The sequence below is a fragment of the Cataglyphis hispanica genome, chromosome 2 (genome assembly GCF_021464435.1).
Source record: "Cataglyphis hispanica isolate Lineage 1 chromosome 2, ULB_Chis1_1.0, whole genome shotgun sequence".
NCBI lineage: Eukaryota > Metazoa > Arthropoda > Insecta > Hymenoptera > Formicidae > Cataglyphis > Cataglyphis hispanica.
The window spans coordinates 10,532,839-10,557,002 of NC_065955.1; the positions used below are offsets into that span (position 1 = coordinate 10,532,839).

The 24,164-nt window shown below is 37.1% G+C and overlaps 1 protein-coding gene across 4 annotated transcripts in view; it reads right to left on the bottom strand.

Annotated features, from left to right (window-relative positions):
* Window positions 1-24,164, bottom strand: part of LOC126859142 (nephrin-like) — a 219,946-nt gene that overhangs the window by 45,810 nt on the left and 149,972 nt on the right. The gene's annotated exons all lie outside the window — the stretch shown is intronic.

The following is a 24,164-nucleotide window of genomic DNA, read 5'->3' on the forward strand; positions in this document are numbered from 1 at the left end:
GACGCGGATCCGACGTGAACGCGAGCGACTAATCTGTACAGGTATTAATAACTAGATGACTTGGCGCGCTCGGTGATCTCGTCGCCTGGTGATCTCGCTGCGCGCTCTTCGGCCGGCTTGAGATTTAATCCGCGTCAACGATGCCGTCCGCGTATTTCTCGAGTTCACGAGATCATTCGTGCGCGAATGATTCTTCTTAAGCCACCGGGATCTTCTCCTTCGAAAGGTATCCTCGATATTTTACCGAGGATTGTATCTCCCGTTCCCGCGAGTCACAGGGGAACGCCCCGGAAAGAGAACATCTCTTTTCGCTTTAAATCGGCATATACCTTTAAAACGTATAAAGATATATCAGAGACATATTTTCTTGTTTGGTCCCCGATAAATTATTCAATAATATGAAGCATCCTTTCAAAAATTTTTCTTTTAGTCCGACCACAAAAAATATACTCTCTTTCGCAGTAAAATATAAACTATTTGTTGCATCGAGATTCGTTTCCAAACAGAGTTATTTAATCTTTATTGTTAAAAATATATGATGGAAAAAGTTGTTTTCAATTAATTTTTCGAAAAACAATTTGTTTCAGCAAACGAAAAATTATTACACTTTTTTGAGATAACAAAGAATATAAATTTTCACAATTTTTGCACTCATTGCAAATATACATATATGTCAGTTTTGTATATAGCAAAATAATTTTCGTCTTGAGACTTTTTTTCTTCTCATTGCAAACAGTGGGTCAAGATGCAAAGAAATTCAGGATTCGTAAACTCCGAGAGAAGAATTTAGTAAAGAAAGAGAAGTCTGGGAATTGGACTGTGACTTAATCACAAGGAACTCGGTTCACATTTTGAAGATTACTTTGATATCTGAAGTTTTAATCGTTAAAAGGTTTCGAAAAATTTTGATAACAAGAGAAAACCGTACGTAGTAATCACGTTTCACGTGATCACTTCGATAAAAAAATGTCGCACGGCTTTTCTTTTATTTAATTTTTATGATTTAAGATTAATCTTAATAAAATAAAAAAAAATTGATAATTAAAGAAATTTGATGGCTACTGTGTACGATTCCATTTAATAACCATATTTTTGACCAATCGTCGAACAAAAGATGAATATGACTTCCGTTCCACAGTAGCATAATTATGGTACAATAATTTCCCGGAAATGCAAAGCGCGTTCGAGGATTGAGAAAGATGACGTAATTAAGATCATTAATCAAATGTAATTGTATCAATTAATCATGATATTTTAATAGCAAAGGTAGCTTGGGACATGATCTGAATGTATGATTTAACCAATAATTAAATTTAAATTAAATTCAAGAGAATACAGAGATACTATCGCCGACATGGCATGAGATTTGTGATGTTTGGTGAAGTGGCATTTCGTTGTCAGCATTGTATATAATTCAGTTGCTTTGTGTAATATCTAAGTTGCTAAAAATCGATGAATCTCGAAAACAATAGCCGATTTTGCGAGATATAAATACGATAGCGTAAAACAAGGGAAATGTAATTTGAAAAAATATTAAATCGCATTTCGACTGAACAATAATTTTTCTCTAGATGCACGCATGCATTTTCTACGATAATTTTACTTTTTAAACAAGCGAAACATTGAAAAACACATTCTTTATGAATATCGCTGAAATTCTGCCGAAAATGTTTAATGATCCATGATCCGTTGTGGGCGGGCGCTCAGTAGCTCTCGTATAATAGTGACTATAGCATCTGGTTATAATTAATGCATGATCAATTAATTTCGTCCCTTGTTTTACGCCGTCAACGACAAATTTACCGGATCATCGTTGCGCCAACGAATTTATACGCGTTTTATCGCGCGCCTATAAAGCCGAATGCACGCGAATCTATTTTGCGAGCTTCCGTAATTGGTGGCCGATATGACGCGGACGAAATCGCGGCGATAATTGGCGATCAGTGGAGTCTCATCGGGCGCGAGGTATAATCGGTACAATCGCGCGTACAAATATATCACGGTCAGCGGAGAGTTTTCTTCCGAAAATGACATATGTACGTGCGTGAAGTTTACACATTAGCGATTCGTGTTTTCGCTATTCGTTAGCGCTAAATGCCCCTATTTGCTTTTCAGCTTTATTTATCGAACACGAAGAACCCATTAAACATATCGGAATAAATATAAAATAACGCCACGCATTGTACGCGGCCGCTAATATGCGGTGTAATCGGGTCGCTGTTTCGTCCTTTTTTTGACTTTCCATCGAATTATATGCTTTGTGAAAAAGAAAGTACGTAAAAGATAAAGGGAAAATACTCGACAAACTCATCTCTTTATCATTAGACTGCGATGTCAAAGTAAAAGAGAATGTATTAAAATACAATACGATATCTTGAAAAGTGGCAGCGAGTAAAATTTTATCTTTGCTCTCTGCGGGGGAACAAACGGGAGAGGAGGACAAACTTGGAAGGAAGAGACAAGAGAGTCCATGTATGTAAATCCGAACTAATAAATAATCTCAGCTCGTTCTCAAAAATATACGGTCAATGTACCAAACAAAGTTTCTCTCTCGCTCCATTGCAGATGTATATTCTATATCTTTATCTTTTCTTTTTTTTTCTTTTTTTAAACCTGTGATATACTCGGGGCGACGTTTCGAAGCAACGACATCGGCAGGCTATTTATTGCAAACGCTCGCCCAAGCTCGCCAGGGATCGCGATCTCCATTTTAAATGTAATCCCGCAAAAGTATACGGCCGCGGCCGCGCGGTATCGATAATGGTAACTGTAATCAAACCGGAGGACGAAATTGGGCTCATCAATTTTGAGGACGGCTGTATTTTAATAGAATCGATGCCGGCGCGGCTATCGCTCGGTGGCGCTTGTGACGTTTCCGACGTCGGGGATTTTTAAAATTGAATTTTTATTCTTTTTTTTTTTCTCCCGTGTGTGCGGCTTTGTTCGCGAGACGCGATCACATTTGAATACATAATTGGCAACTTTTTTTGTGTCTCGCTCACCGACGTTTGATTCTTTTCCCCGTTTTATGTCTTACCTTTACGTATTTCCTTCCAAATCGTTGGCCAATAAATTGCGATTTAATTCCGTTGTATAAAACGAGAAAAACAGTACGTGAATATAAAACTGCGATGCGGAACATTAATGAAAATGTCGATATGAATACGTGCTCGTAGCATCTCGTCGCACCTATTATTTATTTACTTTTCCCCTTATGAACAGCTATCGATTACTGGACATATAGAATGTGCAATCTCTGTATTTTTGGAATAAATAATATATAAACTATTGCGTTGAAATTTTTTCTCATTGTTTATCGAAAACTTTATCGTATTTTAATTGAGAATTATTAATCGGGATTCTAAAAAAAAAATTAGAAAAGTTTGAGTATAATAATAAATTATAAAATTTTCTATTATAATTAATTCCGTCATAATAAAATTAGTCGGTGAAAAATATGACAGCTAGGAGTCACGAAAATGCATCTAAAAATGATAAGTATAGTCATAATTTTTGCAAATCTAAATGGCTTAGAAAAAAATATAAATCCTAAGAGAATGTGCTTGGTATATATTAATAATTTAAATAATTTTTAATTAATTAAAAATATAAAAAAAATTTTTATTTAAAGACATCTCGCACAGATGTTATTCGCTCATCATAATTTTAACTTTCAGAATTTAAAGAGTGAAAAATCATTTTCATCGATAAAAATAAAGCCTTAAATACGATACACGGTAGTGTAATATATACCATGTATTGGGAAAATAAGAATCAATATCCTTTTTCCATAGAAATGCAAAACGAGATTCCGCAGAATATCTGCCGAGAATTATTATTACAAAATGTTCTATCTCGTCGTGTATTTTCCACGACACGCGGTCTCAAATTGGATACGATTCCTTTCTGCACACATACATACATACATACATACATATATATAACATATATATATATATATATATATATATATATATATATAATGTGTGTGTATACATTTAGTGAGTAGGGCTTCGAATACGGCGGCAACACGACACGATACGATGCGACGGGATGCCCGTGCAACTTGCACGCAGCGGCTTTTACCGCGCTGCAAACAACCATTTTCATTTAGCTTTTCCGCAGCGCTAAGTGAATTTTACCGGACGTGCCTTTCTTCCGCTCTCTTCGTACGTTCGAGCTCGCGAGTCTCGTTATTAAGCCCGGTCGAGAATCTAATCTGCTCCCTGCTCTTAGAATAACGCCGGGTCGATTCGGTGTGTTCGAGAGGAAAAAAAAGGGAGAATGACGTGCATGAATAGTTAGAGTCGCGTAATTTCGAAGGAAAAGCGCCGAAAGCTAATTATCGCCGTCAGCGGAAAAACATTTTTTCCCGTTGATTATACTCGTCGCAATAATATAGAGCGCTTTCGCTCGCATGTTATTTAGCGCGGTAACGTATAGGGCATGTATATTTAGCGAAGTGTGGGTTACAAGAACGCGTGCAGATGGACGCGATGTAAATGCCCGAATCTATGTACTCGATGGTTTTGTGTGCACTGGTAAAGCAAGTTTAACATTGCCATGAGCGGTTGGCCGAGCCATTGACCGAAAATGCGTGTCCAGAATTCTCTTTAAATGTAGATATTTTCCTCCCCTTCTGAAATATTCGCGGAATATCCCCGCTGACGTTGTCTATCGGCCCCCAATGCTTTGTCAAACGCGAGATGAGAAGATCTCGGTGAAAGACACGTTGATTCAGTCTTCTCATGTTCCGGATATTGTTTGCAAAATGTTTTTCAATCAAATTTATCGTATTAATTATAATTAAAAGTCAGTCAATTATTATCATAATTAAAAGTGACTTGAGTAAAGTAATATTTCTCTAATTTCGCAAATTTAATTTACCGAAAAGGCGTTTAAAAATTTTATTAGAATTATTGTAATAATTACTCGAGAGATTAATTATTCTTCTTTCTATAACAAATTTTTTTCTTCACCTGTAAACGTTATCTCATTACGTAACCATTATTTATCAATATCCTAAATACATATTTATAACTATATTATTTATTTATTTATTTAATCCATTTTTAACGAGAAAAAGATCTTTTAGTCTCTTGAATAGATATCAAAATTAATATATAAATCAGTGGGAAGACAAAATTTACATAAATTCACAATTTAAGTAAAATTACAGATACAAATATGATAATTCATATTATGCTAAATAACGAAAAAGAATTGTTTTAATTGAAATTCGGACCTGTGTAGAAAAAATCAATGTGCGCCGAGAAATCATATGGTTGAGTGATTTATATTTTCCATTGGAATTATCTTTCATCGTAGATTGCGTCGTTTGCCGCTTGGCTTCGTCGAAGCCAAAAGGTGCTTTATCGCGAGAAAGCGAGTCGTTGGACAATTCAAATTGCACGTCAATTACATACAACGCGATGCATCTCGGATTGCGCTCGGCGTGATAAAGGGAGCAAGGAGTAACTGCTGATATACCAGCCGTTTCATCTCTCGCGTGAAATAATCGTCTCATTGTCTCCCGCGTCCGATTGTGTCCCGGCATTCTCCCTTTCAGACGCATGCATATGGCGCATCGGAAAATGAAAAAAAAATAGAGCTCGTCAGAGCCCAACCAACCTCATCCTCCCCCTGAAAGTTTCTTCGCCACGCGTGCAACGAGCATGCCATATGTCATTAACCCACGGCATTCATCACTCCAGGTGTGTCTGGTTTCGTCGATGCACCGTGCATCGCACTCTCCGGGGGTCACCCTGTGACTTCATTATCCACTTAACGCCGCGTTCGCTTTTCTTTTCTCCTCGTGAAATTCTCGCCGTGCATTTAGCATCGAACGTTTGCCTCTCTTGGTTCCCCGTTTTACAATTAGGTAAACGCAACGCGGGAATAAACCACGTTTACAGATGAGAATTGCTGCGATGGAATTATACATGTCAAAACAGAAATATAAACCATCGCGTTATTTATATCTCGATGTTAGAAACAAATTATACTTCTTCTCTTTAAAACTAATTTGCATTTACCTTCGCTTTGAATCGCGTTACAACCGACCGAATACAAAGGATTCTAAAGTAGCGTTAGTTCAAAAGAAATTAAAATATTTTTGAAATAATAAAATTATCAGATTTACACATAGATAAATAATCTTTTCTTTTACATCACGTAAAATTATCTACATTACATTTTTTCGGATTGTAATTAGAAATCACAAACACATTTACATATTTCACGTACAGGAGAAACTAGAACAGCGTGCGAAAGGGAGCTCATATATATATATTCTGTAATTCTGTATACGCACTAACGAAAGGGTTAAGGTGTCAGGAAACACTCCGTGTATACCGAGAGTCACCGATGGTTAACGCAATACGTGACACCGCCATTCGCCCTTCTCTGTATATATACATACATACGTTATCCACACAGGAACCTGGCACGCTGATTATTGCTGACGCGCGAGCAAGCACACGCACACGTTGCGTGAATGCACAACCTCTTAGTCACTGTCGAGAATTCTCCAGACACAGCTGGAGGAACAGGGAGTTGCTAGCGAGAGATAGGCAGTATGAGGAGAAATGAGAATTCATATTTACACGAGTTTCGTGCATATATGGCCCGGCTTCAAGTCGCGATATAGCTCGTGAGAAATTCCGCTCTGTTGTTAATTATTTCGGCGGGCCAAATTCCCGCGATTAATCGACTCGTTTTTCATCGCTTTCGATATCTGCGAGAAAATTTTTCTTGCCGAATGTTTTTAGAAAGAAAAAATATATACAAACGACGCGACATTTTTTTCCATTGAACTTCAGACGCTTTCTAAAGTTTGAACGCTTCAAACGCTATCTTGGTCAGAGCATTTCAATTTTTAGCATATCTCAATAACGCCTCGGCAAACTTTGAGTTAAAATTTTATGTATAAACATCATTGTGATTTTGTGGGAAAAATTTAGTACATACAAAAAATAGCAACTGAAATAAATATTGAGGAGAGAAAAGAGAGAGATAGAGGTGTCTACATTAAAGGAAATTAAAATAAGAGGTAATATAAACCTAACGTATAAAGGAAAAAATCGGTAAAAAAAAAATGTAATTTAATTTATTGATAGAGAAAATTAGTTAAAGTAATTTAAAAGTTTACAAATTAAAGAGATAAACTAAAGTCAATACTTTTTTCTCTCCCCTCAAATTTCTCCATCTCAAACGGGAGAAATATGCATTACATTTCGAGCGCGTGTGAATAATTAATGCAAACGAGGATCCCTCCTTATCAGGACACCATGCACGACTCGCTTCTAATTAATATCAAGGTCGCTTCCAGAGGACGTAACGACGAAGGGCTTTTAATCCGGTCTTCTATCAACGGTACAGTATCGTGCACTGACAACTAAGGATTATGCGTTGCACTATCGTGGCTGCTTCTTTCTTAAGAATTTCATCGTTAGGTGGAAAAGGATTAGGTGGACTTTTCACAGAGCACACCAAAGAGAATTATACAACAGATGAGTCGATTAATTAATTGCGGCAATGTAAAACTTTTCGCTCGCATAAGCGTCAAGAATGCTTCTTATATCCTTCTTATATCGCTTCTATTTCCAATATTGACATTGAACTTGTTCTTTCTCGTCTTTTGAATGACTAGAGAAAGATGAAAGATTATTAACAGATAATCTTCATCTAGTAATGATTTTTCCTTTTTTTAAATAAATACTATTCAACTGCGTTTCAACTGATTTTACTCTAATAAAAAATATGATACTAATAAATATTTTGAAAAAGAAAAAGAATAATTTGTCGTTGCGCAAAGTTAAGCGTGGATTAATACATTACGGAATATTATGTAATAGCGGATTTTATTTCTCAGTAACTGTTCTTGTTTCAGAAAAGAATAGCTTTACGTTAAACTTTTGAAGGGATATATATCAAGTGGTGCGATAACATCGTGACGCCAAGTAGATTATAATTTTTTTTTATTTTTTTTTTTTTTTAAACTTGTATGTATTTATAGCATACAAGTTACGATATATTTTTTATACGCTTGACGGGTATTTTTTTTTTAGAAAGATTACAAGTTTAGTTGTAAAAACACGTAAAAATTCCACACGAAGTAAATTGTGACATCGTCAATTGTTTGAAACTTTTTGCTATATTGTTAATAATAAATTTTGCTAATAATAAATTTTAATTATTAGCTGCATTACTTTTCACGATAATAAACCGATACTCGATATGACCTGCCTACATAGTTTTATGCATTCAGTAATTTACAACGTAATTAATACGCGTAATAAAGCGTAATAAATTTAATATCTTATATAATTTATATTTTATACATAAGTATTTATGTGTGTGTAGAAATTAATTCTCTTCGGTCCAATTTTAAGGAGAATCGAATGTTGATTTATTAATGAATACACAATCGAATAATTTCTCATTGTACTATTACTGCTTCTTACACATTCACTCGCAGATTTAATCTCGAGTAGCGGTGTTACAAGATTTGTCAAACTTTATTTAGTTTATCTTTGATAAACCAGTTATACTCGATGAAACGTTGTGTCAGCATCGCGAGTGGTGTCTCTCGCAGAACGAGACGATCGAAGTACGTAAAGAGGCTTAGGTTCAGAGCGACGAAATCATAGCTACGTTTGCAAATGCCACATAACTACGTCTCTCCCTCTCTCTCTCCCCCTCTGTCTCTCTCTCTCTCTCTCTCTCTCTCTCTCTCTCTCTCGCGTGAAAACGCGCGCGCGAAATGGAACGACGACTGACATTCTGTTGAAATATTATCCTCGTAAAAGAGACAACGCGCCGCCCCATCACTCCAGGGTAATCCGGGAATGTCTTGTGTATTTCGGCGCGACGACGGCATCGGCGACTAGATAAACGGCGTCGTCTAACACGGTCGATTCAAGATATTCCGGAGCCCCTGGATGAGAGTCACGAGAGAGATTTTGGTATTCTCGCATATAAATCTACGGTAGATTTCGAATTAGACAAGTCTCCGTATATTGCGTAAAAAGTTGCAAAAGATGCGGATGAATTTGCATCCCAGAAAACATTAATGTCCTTATTACGAAAAGTTTTTAAAAACTCCGACAATGCGTTGCTTTCGCGATATATTAATTTTTAAAGTTCGAAATAAAAGTATATTAATCGAATATTTTTTTCCGAATCGTCCATTGCAAGGGAGAATATGTATATCGAAATGATTCGTATCTAATTAATTGCAACGTGTCGCTCACAACTTTCAAAGTAATCAGGAGACAGAACCAGTGATATACGAGAATAATTATTGAGTTGTTAACTGAGAAGTTGTGGAAAACAATATAAGATTTCCTAGTCCTTTATACAAGATTTTATGTTCCCTGGCGATGTGTTAATAATTTATAATAAATATTCGAAATAATATTATGACGTAATATCTCTTTGAATCGCAAGATAAATTTATATTTGATATATTGGAAATTTTTAATATATTATATATTAATTTTTAGATATGCGTAAAAGTTATATTTTATGATATTGTAATAGTGATATCTTTTTTTCAGCTTTGGAAAAATAAAACATTCTTAACGAAAATCAAAATTTTAGATATTTAAAGTTTTTCTCAATTTATTATTTTCGAATCTATGCTTAATATCATTTCGAATATTGACGTAAATTATATTATTAGTAGACGCTTGATTGGAATGTGAGCATAGCCCAGAGATCTCGGATGTTTCGGGTTCCACAGAATGGCGAACCCGCGTTCGCGTGCGTATATCGAGCCCGTTATTCAATACTACGGCGGAGGAATGGGTACCCTGCACGATATAATTATGTGGGTCCCTTTTTGTGAAACGGCCACGTGCACGTTTTTCAGCGCGATGGGGGAGCGAAATCACACTTATGGTGTATGTTTACCGCGTTTTCTCCTCTCCACTCCTCTCCCTCCCTTTGCCCTTCTATGGAATTCTGCTACGCAAATCTTTTCATTCGATCTTTGACGCTCCTGAATGGCATCGTGCAATTAGCACCGTTAATTTGCGATTGCTCGGTTTGTCTGTTCCTCCGTTTCTCGAATTCGTGCTCAATTGTACAGCTTCGCGATACAATGAACGATCTACTTGATTGACGATACAAACATTCAAAGAAATAATATTTTAAATATCTTGAGTAGCGTAAAAGAAAGGAATAGTTTTCCAAATCTATATAGATTCTTTCAAGCTATATTTCTTTATAAATGTAATCAAGAAATAATTAAGAATTATTATTTATTAAATACAATATTTGAAAAATTATTAAAAACGGAGAATTACTTGAATAAAATGCTTAAACCGAGTTAATTTTCTAGAGTTAAATAAGTTAAATTTCTTTACAAGTGTAATCAAAAAATAATTAGGAATTATTATTTATTAAATACAAAATTTAAGAAATAATTAAAAACAGAGAATTATTTGAATAAAATGCTTAAACCGAGTTAGAAATGAATAAAACGAAGCAAAAAGACGCGACGAGGCAGTGGCAGGCAGCAATAAACATAGAAAGACTGAAATCGCAAAAGCGCGAATCATCGCTGGAAGAAGAAACCGGGATGAGCGAGCGCGAAGCGAGACGGCATCAAAGACGCACCAAGAGACAAGGCCAAACCAGTTGTTATATGCTCCTCGAGGAGCATTCGAACTCCCCCATGAAAAGAGGAGCCCGCAGTGTTAACGAGGGATTCGTGCATGGAAATGCCTCGGGTAACGAGAGAAACGAGAAGAGGATGAGCCGTATATACCCATTGCTCGCTCGCGCGCGATGCAGACGGAAGGGAGGAAAGAAAGGGGTGGTGAGTAAGAACAGTGGGGAATCGCGGGGGAAGCGCGAGTTGTGTTTCTCGTGAAGCACTCACGATTTCTCCCCCCCCCCTCCCCCCTCAGATCCCGTCAATTCCGCTCGCTCCACCTCGCTCTCCTTCTTTCATCTGTCTCGCGCGCCGAGTGCTCGGGAAGCTGATCCCAATTAAAGCGAGTAGATATGCTACCGTGGTGGGCGCGGTGGTTCGAGGAGAGGAGGCTGAGAAGAGGAGACGAACGAGGAATTCAGCGTCGTCGCGGTGAAGGGGCGAATTGGGGAGAAAGAGAAAGACGCGCGGCGCGATAATACGCGCCGGATGCGGCTCCCTCCCGGAAGCGGAGGCTCGGTTATGGCCGATGTGTGAGGGAGGCTAGATGGGTCCCGCGATAAATTGAGGAGGGAGACCCCCGAGCGGAATTGATCCTTCCGAGAGCGGAATCTCGAGTGCTTCCTTCCAAGCCCGGCCCCGTTTGTTTGCTTCTCCACCACGATGGTGGAATCGATTGTGTTCGTGGAGGGCCGCGATCTTCGTGATCTCGATCTTCGATCGATTTTTCTCCGAAGAAAATATCCATATTTTTTCTGTAGCTTGATCGAGATCGATCAATCGATGCGTCAATCGACACACCGGCTGGTCGTTTCTGAGCCGCTGGTTAATTTATGAGTGAAAGGTCGAGCCCTTCGTACGTTTTGAATATGATGGCAATGACGAGCAAATGGGATATTTATGCAGCAATTACGTCAGAAGTCCCACAAATATCTTTTCTGCCACGGACTCTGCTTGATAAACCTTGAATCGATATCTCTTTTACATAGATATCATAATGTGGGTGGGTTGCGAGTTTATAAAATATTCAACGTATCCTTATAATTAAGCATTGAATTAAATCTCGTTTAAAATCATGTTAAAATTCAGTGGTTGCCCGTTGTAACTTTTTTGTAATGTACATTGTCCATAAAACACGGGTTGAGATTATGTAACGATACATTAGAAGTACGCACGAACAATTTATACAGAAATTTGAATAATTTCATTGAATAATTTAGCGATATTATATTTTTACTGTAAAAAAGAAGATTACGAGTCTAGGTAATGCGAAAGCAGAGTGAATACCATTTTACCTTTTCAGTAAACGAAAAAAATGCGAAAAAAAGGAAGATTTGCCACATTTTTTTTTATCTACGTGGTTCTTTTTTCTAAAACACAAATGTATACCTTGGCTCGAATCCGGCAGCTGCGACTCGCATTCAACCGCCGTTACAATATGTCCGACAACATTGTTGTTCACAGTGCGATTTATCTGCAGATGTACGCAAGAATGGCGTACGCATAAAAATTTCCGAACGGTTCTCTGCTATCGCCTCTTATTTAAGAAGCAACCAGCGGCTTCGTATATACACGCAGAGGAGAGGGAGAATACAAAAGAGGAGAAAGGACGAGGAAAGACAATCACGCGAGGGCGAGGGAGGTTTTACCGTACCTCTCTCGACAACGGTGACAAAGCGGGTGTGTTTCGCGATAGGAAAGGAGAGGGAGGAAAGAGTGCGGAAAGAGAGCGCGGGGAGGGGAAAGCGTGGGCGGCACGCGCGGTAGCGGTGAAACGATATGTAGGGAGAGAGTCATACATTAATTACTCGGATGTTATATGCATGTTGATGGGATACATATGTATGAGCTCTCGTAAGTAAGTTGCGCCGGAAGGGAATACACGAGTATCGAGGTTCCGCCGTCGCCACGAGCGTCCTCTCCTCTCCTCGAACAAGCGTGTCATCGTCGTCGTTACGCTGCCTTGCATTGTCTTGGCGCCGCGTCTGGCCTGGGGATGTGCAGCCGGAAAATTGCGCCCGCGGCGCATTAAATTAAACCCCCCCCCGAACGCGAGAGGAGGGAAAAAACGACGGGATTGTCGCGAGCATTCGCGCGGATAAATGCGCGTGCTGTAAAAAATCGGGAAATTCGCGTCTACGAGATGTGTGCCCGAAAACTTAACGCTCGTCTAATCTTTAAACACGTGGACGATTGAACCAAAATGTCAGCGGTGTAGCAAATGTAAAATGCAATAATTTCTTTCTTTCGGTAAAAGTCAAAATTTTCGCGATATAGTTACTCGGAAAATAATAATATATGACAAGAGAAAATAAAAATGTAACGTTAATAAATCGAAGAGAGATATAAACGCGATGATCTATTCAAGGCAATCTTAAAAATCCATAATTAAATTTGTATTGTAAGGAATGAAGGAATTAAGTCCGGACAGTGAAAAATATAATTATGATTTATATTGCGAAGAGTGTTGATTTAAAACTTATACCTGCGTGTTTTGCTCCATAAAAAAAAAACGTTATTAAAGTAGCAATCGCGTAAGCCGAAATGAGAATTTATAACGTGAATTGCCAACGGATCTTCCTTCAACAGAAAATACATGAATTTTCACGCAGTTTATCGTGCGCGAAATCAAAAACCGCAGAAAAAGCGAGTGTCTTGAATTTTTCATCGACTATGATGTTTACCTGCGGGGTTAACCGGATGAAATTTATAAATTTTCATGCGCCGATTATCTTGGAATTAAACTCGGCTACCGCCACAGTGCATCCTGAATTTTTCATCGGCTCCGTGCGAAACGTTGCCCTCTTCATCCGAAGCTCATTGTTTGAGGATTAACGAGTTGATGGAGCTCGCCCAACGATAAATCGCTGCCACTAGCGCGACTCGAAATACAGTAAATCGTAATTGAACTGACAATCTTGCTCATTCATGTGAAAATGACGTTTCATTATAATGAAAACATTTGTGAAAGACGTATACGTTCACAATTTAACGCTCCACGTGCAATCTTTTTAATGTGATGAGTAAATATATTGACGTTGAGACAATGAATTGCTGAAAAATAAACTACTGGATCAAGTTAAGGGAGAATTGTGTTTTTAAATTCAGATAAATCATTAATCTCACTTGCATACGGGGAAGCAAATGAGAAACTTAAACTGCAACATTTGTTCCATGAAAATAGAGGGCAAATGTGATCTCAAAGCAGGATCCGTCGCGACTTGTTAACGCGATCTCGATCAATGCGATCGTAACTTATACACGTCCGGATGAGTTCGCGATTGGATTCTCTCCGAGGCTCGCCTTTATTTACAACGGTACGTGACTACATTCCCGATTGCGGTAAATGCGCGAAAACTGCTTTTGTCAGCCGCCAATACAGTTTGCGCGACTTTGTTCCGGTACAAATAATTGCGTAGCCTCGGGGAATCAAGGACACGACGGTTCAACGATCCCCTCGTCGAATAATATCATTATTTTTTTACATTGCACAGACATCAAGTCATTATATATAGCTATCATAAAATGACTTAAAAGAATTAATATTTACATTAAATAATTATATAATTCTGTACATATTTGATGATCGCATATTAAAAGTTATAATATTTCACATTGTTTCCTCCATAATAAATAACACTTTAATTGCGCAGTTATACGATGAATATCATTATGTTTCTCGGAATAAAGAACAATTATATCGTGCTTCCTGTTCACTCTCTATATAATAATAATCAATTTATCATATTATTAATAGTTAATTAATTTAACTGTGTGTAATGAGTTCAAAGTGAATCAGATCTAGATATTCTAATAATTAGCCTTCTCTTGTGAGATATATATATATATATATATATATATATATATATATATATATATGTATATGTATATATAAATTCATGAATTACGGAAGATAACTCTGCTTTTTTATTTGGCATTACGCTGTTATATCTTCTGCAAAGTTGCACAAACGCTTCTCGTAATTATCTGCGAATTTTTCTTCTGCTCGCGGACGCGGACTTCTCGTATCTTGGTAGCTGGATCGCACTTATTATAAGTTAACCGGATATAACGATAAAATATACGGGAAAGTATATTTAATTCATTAAACTCTTAAAGAAGTCGGATCTCCGCTGGATAATTTATCAAACTCCATTCGCATTGGCGTAGTTTTTTCTCGCTAAGGACATTGAAAGCCTGAATTCGAAGTTAAGTACATTCTATGCAATCTCTAATAATGAAATAATCTTATCAACTGGATTGTCGCAGTAAGATATTCTTGATGGCAATGTATTTAATTTTGTCTGAAAGGAGAAGAAAAGAGGACACAAAGTAAGATATATAACAAAGATATTTAAATTTTAGATGAGAGAATGAAATATATATATATGAACGTAATCTCTAAGAGAACTGATGTCATACAAAAGTATTATATGTATGTGTGTGTGTGTGTTCATGCCGATGAGAAATGCTGCGATGATTTTTTTTTTTTCCATGAGATTGTCGATTTAAATGAACTGATTCGATAAATTACGTTCGAAAAAAACTGTAAAGAAATATTATTAAATTATGTCGATCATAATCATGAATTGGCAGCAATTCTTTACGGCAGTAATTTGTTCATATCTGCCTCAAATTTTCAAATATTTATAAAAAACATTCTGTGTAAAGTCTTCTGTGCAAATCCGAGATATAGATATAGATCACAGGTCAACTATATGAAAGTTTGTTTATGATTTTCAAGTAAATAAAGTTTATGCGTTTTCGCTTTGTCTACGCAAGCGGAAATTGATTTGCATTTTTTTTTTTTTTTTCAGTGGCGCGATGGAATGAAACTCGTCTAATTTAATTGAAGCAATTAAGGAAGCGGTAGTCCAAAGTCGTCCACTCGGCAGCCGCGGCTCTCTCTTCACCCGCGACAAGCATCGTTGTTCGCACGAAAGGAAGAGAAGGCGCGCTATTCGTCTTTCGCTTGTTCTTTCCTTTCGCGCGCCGCTTGATGGAATGCATAATTAATTTTTCAAGTCGGGTGTCAAGAACGGTCCTTTTCGCGAAATCACCGCGATAAGAATAAGTGGATTTACCACGGGTGTTGAGAAGACGTTATGCCTTGTTGAATTTCACGTAAATTTAGCCCGAAGGGCTTCTCGTTCGTGTCTACACGAAACGCTAAACTTTTGATTACTTATAAATTAATAGTCGAGACTGTTATTCGCTCGCGATAATGAAAATAATTTCGAGACTCGATTGCTATATATTAGAGAAGAGAGGGTAAAGCATGTTTTTTTTTATTATGCAATAAAAACAAAAAAAAATAATATTAATATATGTGTAAAATATATTTATTATTTTATGTATCCACTTTGAGGGCGCGGGAAGACTTTATTCGCTGGGAAAATAATTCGAGGCTTAATTGCTTCACTCCAAGCCGTGCTACGCAACTTTGGTAATTTCGCGTTGCCTTCTCTTGCCGTTTGTTCGCACTTCATTTTGCGAAATTACATGCTAGCGCTTCTTGCACATTTCCGGAAGTAAATGGAAACTTGACGTTGTTGGCGTCGTCGACTTCACTGTCCACCAAGCTTTCATCTCTATTTTATTTCTTAATTCTCGGAGTTTTCTCGGAATGAAAAAATTTATTCGCTTCATTTTTTTAAAAGAAGCATCCACCAGCATTACATAATTGTTTAATTATTCATAAATTTGTTTAATTATTCAATAATCATTATATTCGTGTGATTTATTTCTTCATCACAGATATCTAAGAATTTCGTTCACGCGAATATTCTGAAAAAATATATCCAGTATCTTTTTCCCGACAAAGACGCGAAAATTCTTTCGTACACAACATCGGTCTTCGGAATGAAAAATTCCGCGTCTCAAAAAGAGCGGTTGCATCAAAAGGCAGAGGAGACAATTGCGGTTTTTCGACGACCGTAATTAACACGCGCTTCTCAAAGCCGGCCGGTAAGAATCGTTGCAACGCTGAGGAGCAATCGCTCCAACGGCGGAAAACAGTGAGTAACAATTAAACGCGACCGCGGCGAAATAAGCCGCGGCATCGATTATTGGTCATCATTTGAATCGAGACGCGGCGCATAAAGGAAAGAAAAAAAAGGAAACAGGAACAATTCATTATGCATTCGGTGCAACGAGAACAGCGCAAAAACACAAGAGAGGAAGAGAGAAGGAGAAAAAGAGAGACAGAAGAGGGAAGAAAAAAAAAAAAGCAGAATGCTCGGGAAAGAGAAGGGGAACCCCTAGGATCCACTTGTGCTCGTTGCTCGATGAAAAGTGCTATTCGCTAAGAAAGAATGAAAGGAAGGAGATGAGAATGAAAAAAAAAAAGGAATCAAAGAACGGGATGAGAAAAAGGACGACCACGACAGGGGATGAGGAGGACTCTGAGAGTCTTTTCTGCGCGGCTATCTACAGGGTGACCGCCGAATAAAGCTTGAAAGATTTTTGGGGATTATGAGATGGACGTTGATTCTAAGCTGAACTTAACTCCGAGATAAGACGAGATAAATTGTAGTTAATTGCCGACATTCCCGATGAAAAACTTTACGCGATAACGTAATTGATAATAACACGATAATTCTGAAACTTTAAATCGATATAAACGAGCGTAAATGAAGCGATTTCATGTTGAGCGTTTGTATACTTATTTGAACTAGCGTCACGATATTAGATCAAAATTGAAAATAATTTATATATGAGCAATAAATTACAGAAATTATAAACTCTTATTAAATTACAAAAGCACAATTAAATTAATTATATTTATGTGTATTTATTATGTGTATTACAAAGTCGAAATATTGCATATACATATAATTGCATAACATATATACTCTATGAACAGATTATGAAATTTTTATAAGCTAGGTTAATCATTCAAAATTAAATAATTGAAATAAAAATAATAATTTTAATTTAATACTTGATATTTTTGTCACGTAAAGCGCGTAGCTTTAAATAAAATTAATTCGTGCGATATAAATTTTGATATCCCATTCTCTCTATCTAGATGAACGCCAGAATTTTTGAATATCGTTCAGATTGTTAGTGGGACATTGTTTAAACGATCTCTTCGACCATGCGCCGATTAAATCTTTTAATTAAACAGTGTAAATTTTGCGCGCATAGCCTACTTAGCGAGAGCGCAGTTAAAATTGGGGAAGATTGAATCTCGCGATTAATTAACCGATAACTTCATCGCTTAACCCATCAGATATAGATAATGGAGCAGCAATTATAATAAATAATTTAATCGGTAAATAAATTACGCGGACCTCCTTAACGATAGCTCTGAACGAATTAATCCCAGACCGATTAATTAATCGAGTTCAGACGAAACCGCCCGTATTTGCCACGGTAATTTCTTAGGAGCTTAAACCACCCCGTAGACACCCCCCGGTGAATGAGACTCGGGAAACCGTAAGAGCGACCGAATGTCGGTGAGGGTGGGCGATGGGGGGTGCGCGGGGGGAAGGGTTAGGAGATCAGTTGGAGCGCGTAAACAAGGGCTCATCAATCATCAGAGTGCAAGGAAACGAGAGCCCATTACGGACGAAGCTCCATAAGGAGAAATCTCGGATATTTTCTGTCCTCCTCACTATATTTCTGTCCCTCTCTCTCCCTCTCTCTCTCTTCTTTCCCCACTTAATCGATATATATATATATATATATATATATATATCTGTCCGTGCATAAATCCCGACATTTCGGGCGTGACAGCCGAACTTGCGCAAATATGTCGCGCCCTCGTCGGAACGAGGAAAAGAGGAAGATGCACGATCCTTGCGAGATGTATTATCCGTGCGAGGGATTAAGAACTGCCCGAATCGATCGCTCGCCTGTCGTCGGGATGGCGATGAAGATGGACACGCGAGCATTATAAACGACGGCGGGATAAACGACGATGGAGGATAAATATGGGAAGATAAATCTATCTGACATTCTTGCGGAGAGAAGTGGGAGAATAAATTTGAGAAAGTCTTTCTTAAAATGGTTTACATTATGGAGATTTTCGTTTAAACTTAAGGAGGTAAGAATTATAAATCCTACATTGAAATATTGGCACACCTGTTTGAGGATAAAAACAAAGAATTTTTTCTCATTCAAATCTTTTCTGACAAAATATCTTATAATGTGTACAGTATCGCGAGATCAGATTGAATTTTATATAATAATGGCAGATTTTTGGATCGGAATTAGAATCAATTTGTTCTGAGCAAACAAAAGTTATCATTTTTGCAAATCTTTATAATTTATTTTAAATTAAAAATCTCTTAAATTCTACTTAAAATTAACAAAAAAAAAGTGTAATTTTTTTGTGTATTTATCTCTGAGATTTGTTGATTCTTAGAAAGTCTGTCTGCCATTGATGATTATACGAAGACTATTGCACTTTGACATTTTTACTTTAAAAAAACTGACACCAAATTAATCAAAGAACCTGTCGTTACAATCTGACCTATTTCATTTTAGGGACATAATAATAAAAAGACTAGTACATAAATATTCTGTTATAGTAAAACCTTACACACACAAATATATTTATTTAAAAATCGAAGCTTCAAATTTCTAATATATCTTATTTGTGAATCTTATAATTAACTCATAATCGATTTATATTACAAATAAACCGTATTTAAACAAAGTTTATTTCAACAGTTAATTAGAAAATATTTAGAATTGAATTTATCTCTTATGTTATCTCAAAAAATCTATAAACAAAATCACATGTGGTAAATATGAAATCTTGAAAATTAAATTGTTATTCAATATAAATTTGAATCTTTCATTCCATACGATCAATACACGTGGAAAAGTCTGAACGTAACGTATCGACGATTACTTACGTAAACTCGATTGATTCGCTATTTCTACTTACTCTTTTGGCATTTCGTGTCCTTTCAAAGCAATGCGCGACATGCAATACACCGCTGCAATATCGTTGGAAAATCGGGTCCTTTCGTGCTTAGGTCGGCGAAGTCGCGCATTCCTGGCCCCCGGGAGGTCCTCGACCTTCCCCCTTTATGTAGAAACACAAGGGGAATTTTATTTAGTGTCTGGCACTATTAAACTCCCAAAGAGGAAGTACCTTTGTGCCGGACTTCAGCCGCTGGCTTTAGCTCTTGGATTCTCAAAGTACGATATTCCAGTAAACGTTTCCCGTCTGTCGACAATTCGAGGACACGGCTCCCCCCCCCCTACCCCCGACCCCTCCCGTCGTCGATGTCAAATTAAGCCTGTGCTCGCCTACCGGATGGTTTGATTTGAAAAGAAGTCTTTAATGTCTTAAAGATGGGCTATCTAATTTTTATGCGCGCCCCATAATCATAATCTTTATCGGAATTTTTAAAACGCTAAATGTCATTTATATTTCGTAAATTTTGCGAAGAAAAGAGTTTGTATTAAACGAATACACGTACTAATTGTTAAAATACGCAGGTAAAATATCTTTTTCACGATATGTATAACGTAGTTTATCGTCGGTCATTTTCTTCATTACTGAGGGAATAATATTACATATTTACAGCATAATCTCTCTCGTATTGCATTAAAATGCTGATATCGCATCGAATTACATAGGATTAAGATTTATTTTATTATATTACGAAGACATAAAAACAGATTAAACGGTCGGTCGGATTGGATCGAGTTTCGCGTGGCAAATCGAAGGAAAATGTAATAATTACGATGGGAATAAAATTTCCAATTTGGTACTATTGTGTTGTTTACGCGAATACGAAAAGTACAAATCAATGCAACAAATAATGGTTAACAAGTTTATTCAACTCGTTGAAAAACGGATTGAATAACAATTTATTCATATACATTTGCTTATCGTTACGCGCACGGCGAAATGCGTTCGTTTGATTGATTGGTTGTAGATAAATTATGGCTTTCTCTCCACGCTGCGAAAATTGATCAACGTTCGATGACACGCGCGCATATACCGTGAGTGAACGAGAAATTCGAAATACCGTTCGTTCCTTTTTTTTTTTTCGCCATTACGGAGCAATCAGCGCGCAAAGTACCTTCGTGCCAGGAACTTGCTCCGATAACTCTTCAAACATCAAAGAAATCTTCTTCGCTCGACTTTGACAGAATTGTCGCGCGAGTGCTTCTTACGCGATCAATGAAATGACAGCGGTGATTAGATTATAATGATTAGTATCAAAAGATATGTTTTGCGATAATTTATAATGCTTTATACAAGAGGTTTTTCTCCCAGACTTCTCATTATCTTACATCAATTATTATGTTCTCCTGACAGAATATTTAATTACGTATCTTCTTTAAGATATTATAAATATTATACATACATCTTTAATAAAAATGTTTGAAGAAAAAAGGTCCTTTACATTTCAATAAAATCATAATTATTTAAATACGGATTTAAAAAATAAGCACTCAATCAAAAACAGATAAGAAATTTAGTCTCTAAATTTATTTGCTCGAGTTTTGAGGAAATAAATAATAGGAAATTGAAAAAGAAATAAAATAATGTAAAAAAAAAATATTATATAAAATTCATAATAAATAAAAAATATTTTAGATATATTTTATATACAATGTATACTATTAAATTAATTACAAGTCTAGCATTATAAATTCATACTCACCTAATATTGCCGAACAGTAAAATGCTTCCAACTACATTTACTATTGATCTAAATCCCTATTCTATCGAGACATAAGATAAAGACAAACTAGCTGTTTTAAAGTGCTCGAGCGAGAGGGACGTGACTGAAATTTAAAACCTAGAGATTCTGGACCGTTCGCCCGCGACACAGAGCGACATATTTCTTCGCCGATTAACCGATCGACGGTGCAATTAATTGCCCAGTCAGCAAATAATTTCATTGCACCCGCCTCTGCGGTCCCGTGGAAACCTATCGAAAGGGGGGCCATCGACTGCGGATGCAGTACGGTGCGACCGGACCTAATGCATTATGCGCTGCCTTGGTTGCGGTATCTGCCGTCGATCGTCGGCGGATTGACGGTCGCTGTGAACGAGCTCGCGGCGATAAGGCACATCGGCGAATTCCATCGTGCCAACGACTCTTGTGTACGGCAATCGCCGATCCTATCTAATCTTTACTTTGATACGTAAATTCACGAAAAATATAACTTTACACTTTTGTACTTTGAATACGGTAAACCTTAAAATTCTAAAAATTATTTCACGGTAAATGTCATAGTATATAGTCAATAACATAGTATGTAAATAGTAACAAGAGTTTAGTAATTTTGCCTCTAAGAACGCAGACTGATATAAAAAATTGATATAAAAAATATTTGACATCATTTCAAATATTTAATAATTAATATTAATATTTAATACAGTATTTAATATTTAATAATAGTATTAATAATTAATATTTAATATAATATTTAATATTTAATAATATTTAATAATTTAAAAAATATGCCAATTCTAGAAGCCTGTAATAAAAGCCTTCAATTTTCGCTCAAAACTTTAACAAGGTATAGCAAGTACTGATCTTATCCCCGTGCTGTAGAAGCATGTGGAAGAAGTGGAGAAAGAAGAAAAAAGACGGCGCGTTTACTACGGTGACGGCTCGAAATTGGCACTTTCGGCGAACACTTAACACCCCTTTCTACCGCTTCCTCTTACCACACCCCGCGTACCCCTTTCGTGCGTGCACAAAGGCGCAACGATCTAGCCGCATATGCGTTTCGGTACCTCCGGCGCGTTTCCAGCCCTTTCCGCTACACCCATCACCGGCTCTAGGTAGGGTGCAAAGAGTCTGTACTGTACCCTATATGTGCATCTCATATCTCTTTGGATTAAATTTGTAAAAAAATATTGAAAAATATTAGGGAAAAATACGTAGCAATATATTTAATGTCATAAGATCCAAAGCTATCAATTCAGTAATTGCAATTCTATAACAATGATATAACAATTCTTTACGTAGATTTGTTATAGAAGCAATTTTTTTTTTCCATATAAATAATGTGCATATTTACAATTATTTATAATGCTGAAATTAAAAAATTAAAAAGAAGCTTCTCCCAAACAGTATCACAAAATAACTTGTGCTATTTTATATTTTACAGTTTCAACCAATTTTCGAATGTTATTATTTAAAATATATATGACAATGCGTATGACATTAATATATAAATCTAGTGTTATTCCAAACTTTATTAAAAAACTCTACGGAATATTAATTAAATTAAAAAATTAAAGATATTAATATCGAAAGTACACCTTTCGATTTAAAATAATATGTGTACCGTGAACTGAAATAAATGGGGCATATATTTTATATTAATACATCGCTTATGATATTATTAACCACGTGTGTGAGCGTTCCACGAGAGAAGCTTTTGTAAAATAAAAATAGGGAGATATTGATTATTCAGAGATAGCTAATAATTATCCGGCCGAGAAGGAAACTTTTGCGCGAGCTACTTTTAAAATATAATCTAAATATTATTCTTATGTACAAGTTTTCCTGTTTTCTTATCTCATACTCTTGTTTATTTTAGTTACTTCGCTCCACGCTTACAACTTTTATGAAACGAAAGATCTAACATAACATGACTAGTCGCGCAAAACAGCGAGCGGTAACATTCCTGTAAAGTTGCCCTTTTTGCGAAACTTTTTCTAAGTTATTTTTTCATTTGTTATTATAATCAAAAAATAATAATAAAAGTATATTTATAATAGAGGGGGAAAAAGGGTGTAACAAAAAAGAGGAGTTAAATTAAGTGATTATCGTGTCCGCGGTACCGCGGGCGGATTTTTCACGAATCATTGACGAAGCACTACCCTCTCGTCGGCACTCGAGCGTCGCCGCCAGCCTCCCTCCTCTTTCCGTTTCGGGCAACGCGGCCGAAAATGAAAAGCCCTCAGCACGCTTTCCGGCCGAGTCCAGGTGTTGCTTCACCAAACGACAATAGCCTCTTGCTCGCGTTATAGATCAAAATGCGCTGCCGGTTGCGCACTCATTCGCGGTAGGCAGCTAAAGCCACCCTCGAGAGGGTGGTCACACCGGGGTCTGCACGAGAGGGGAGGAGTGAGGGAGGGGCGGGGGAGACGACGGGACGCGAAACGCTTGTCCCCCTGGTTCTGTTACTCTTTGTTGACGTGGACGCCGCTCGTTGACGCGAACGTCAATTGAGGGTCGACGGGTTTGCAAGCGTGTGACGGGTGTTTGCGGAACGAGGCAGCGGTGCCACAGTGAAACGGGGGGAGGAAGAGGGGGTGGGGAGGGGAGGGGAGATCCGGATTGAAAGAGCCGGTGAAATTTTGGTTGACGAATGGCCGCGATCGAATTTGCGACGAGAAATAATTATTGGCGACAATTACTCCCTTGCTCCCTCGTCGTTCGTTGTTTCTTTCGGTATCATTGCGTGAGAATGATGATACGGAAGCGAAGCTCGTCATTTTCTCAATTTTTCAGACTTGTGATACAACTCTTCATTTAATAAATATTCGAAATTTATAAAAGGATAC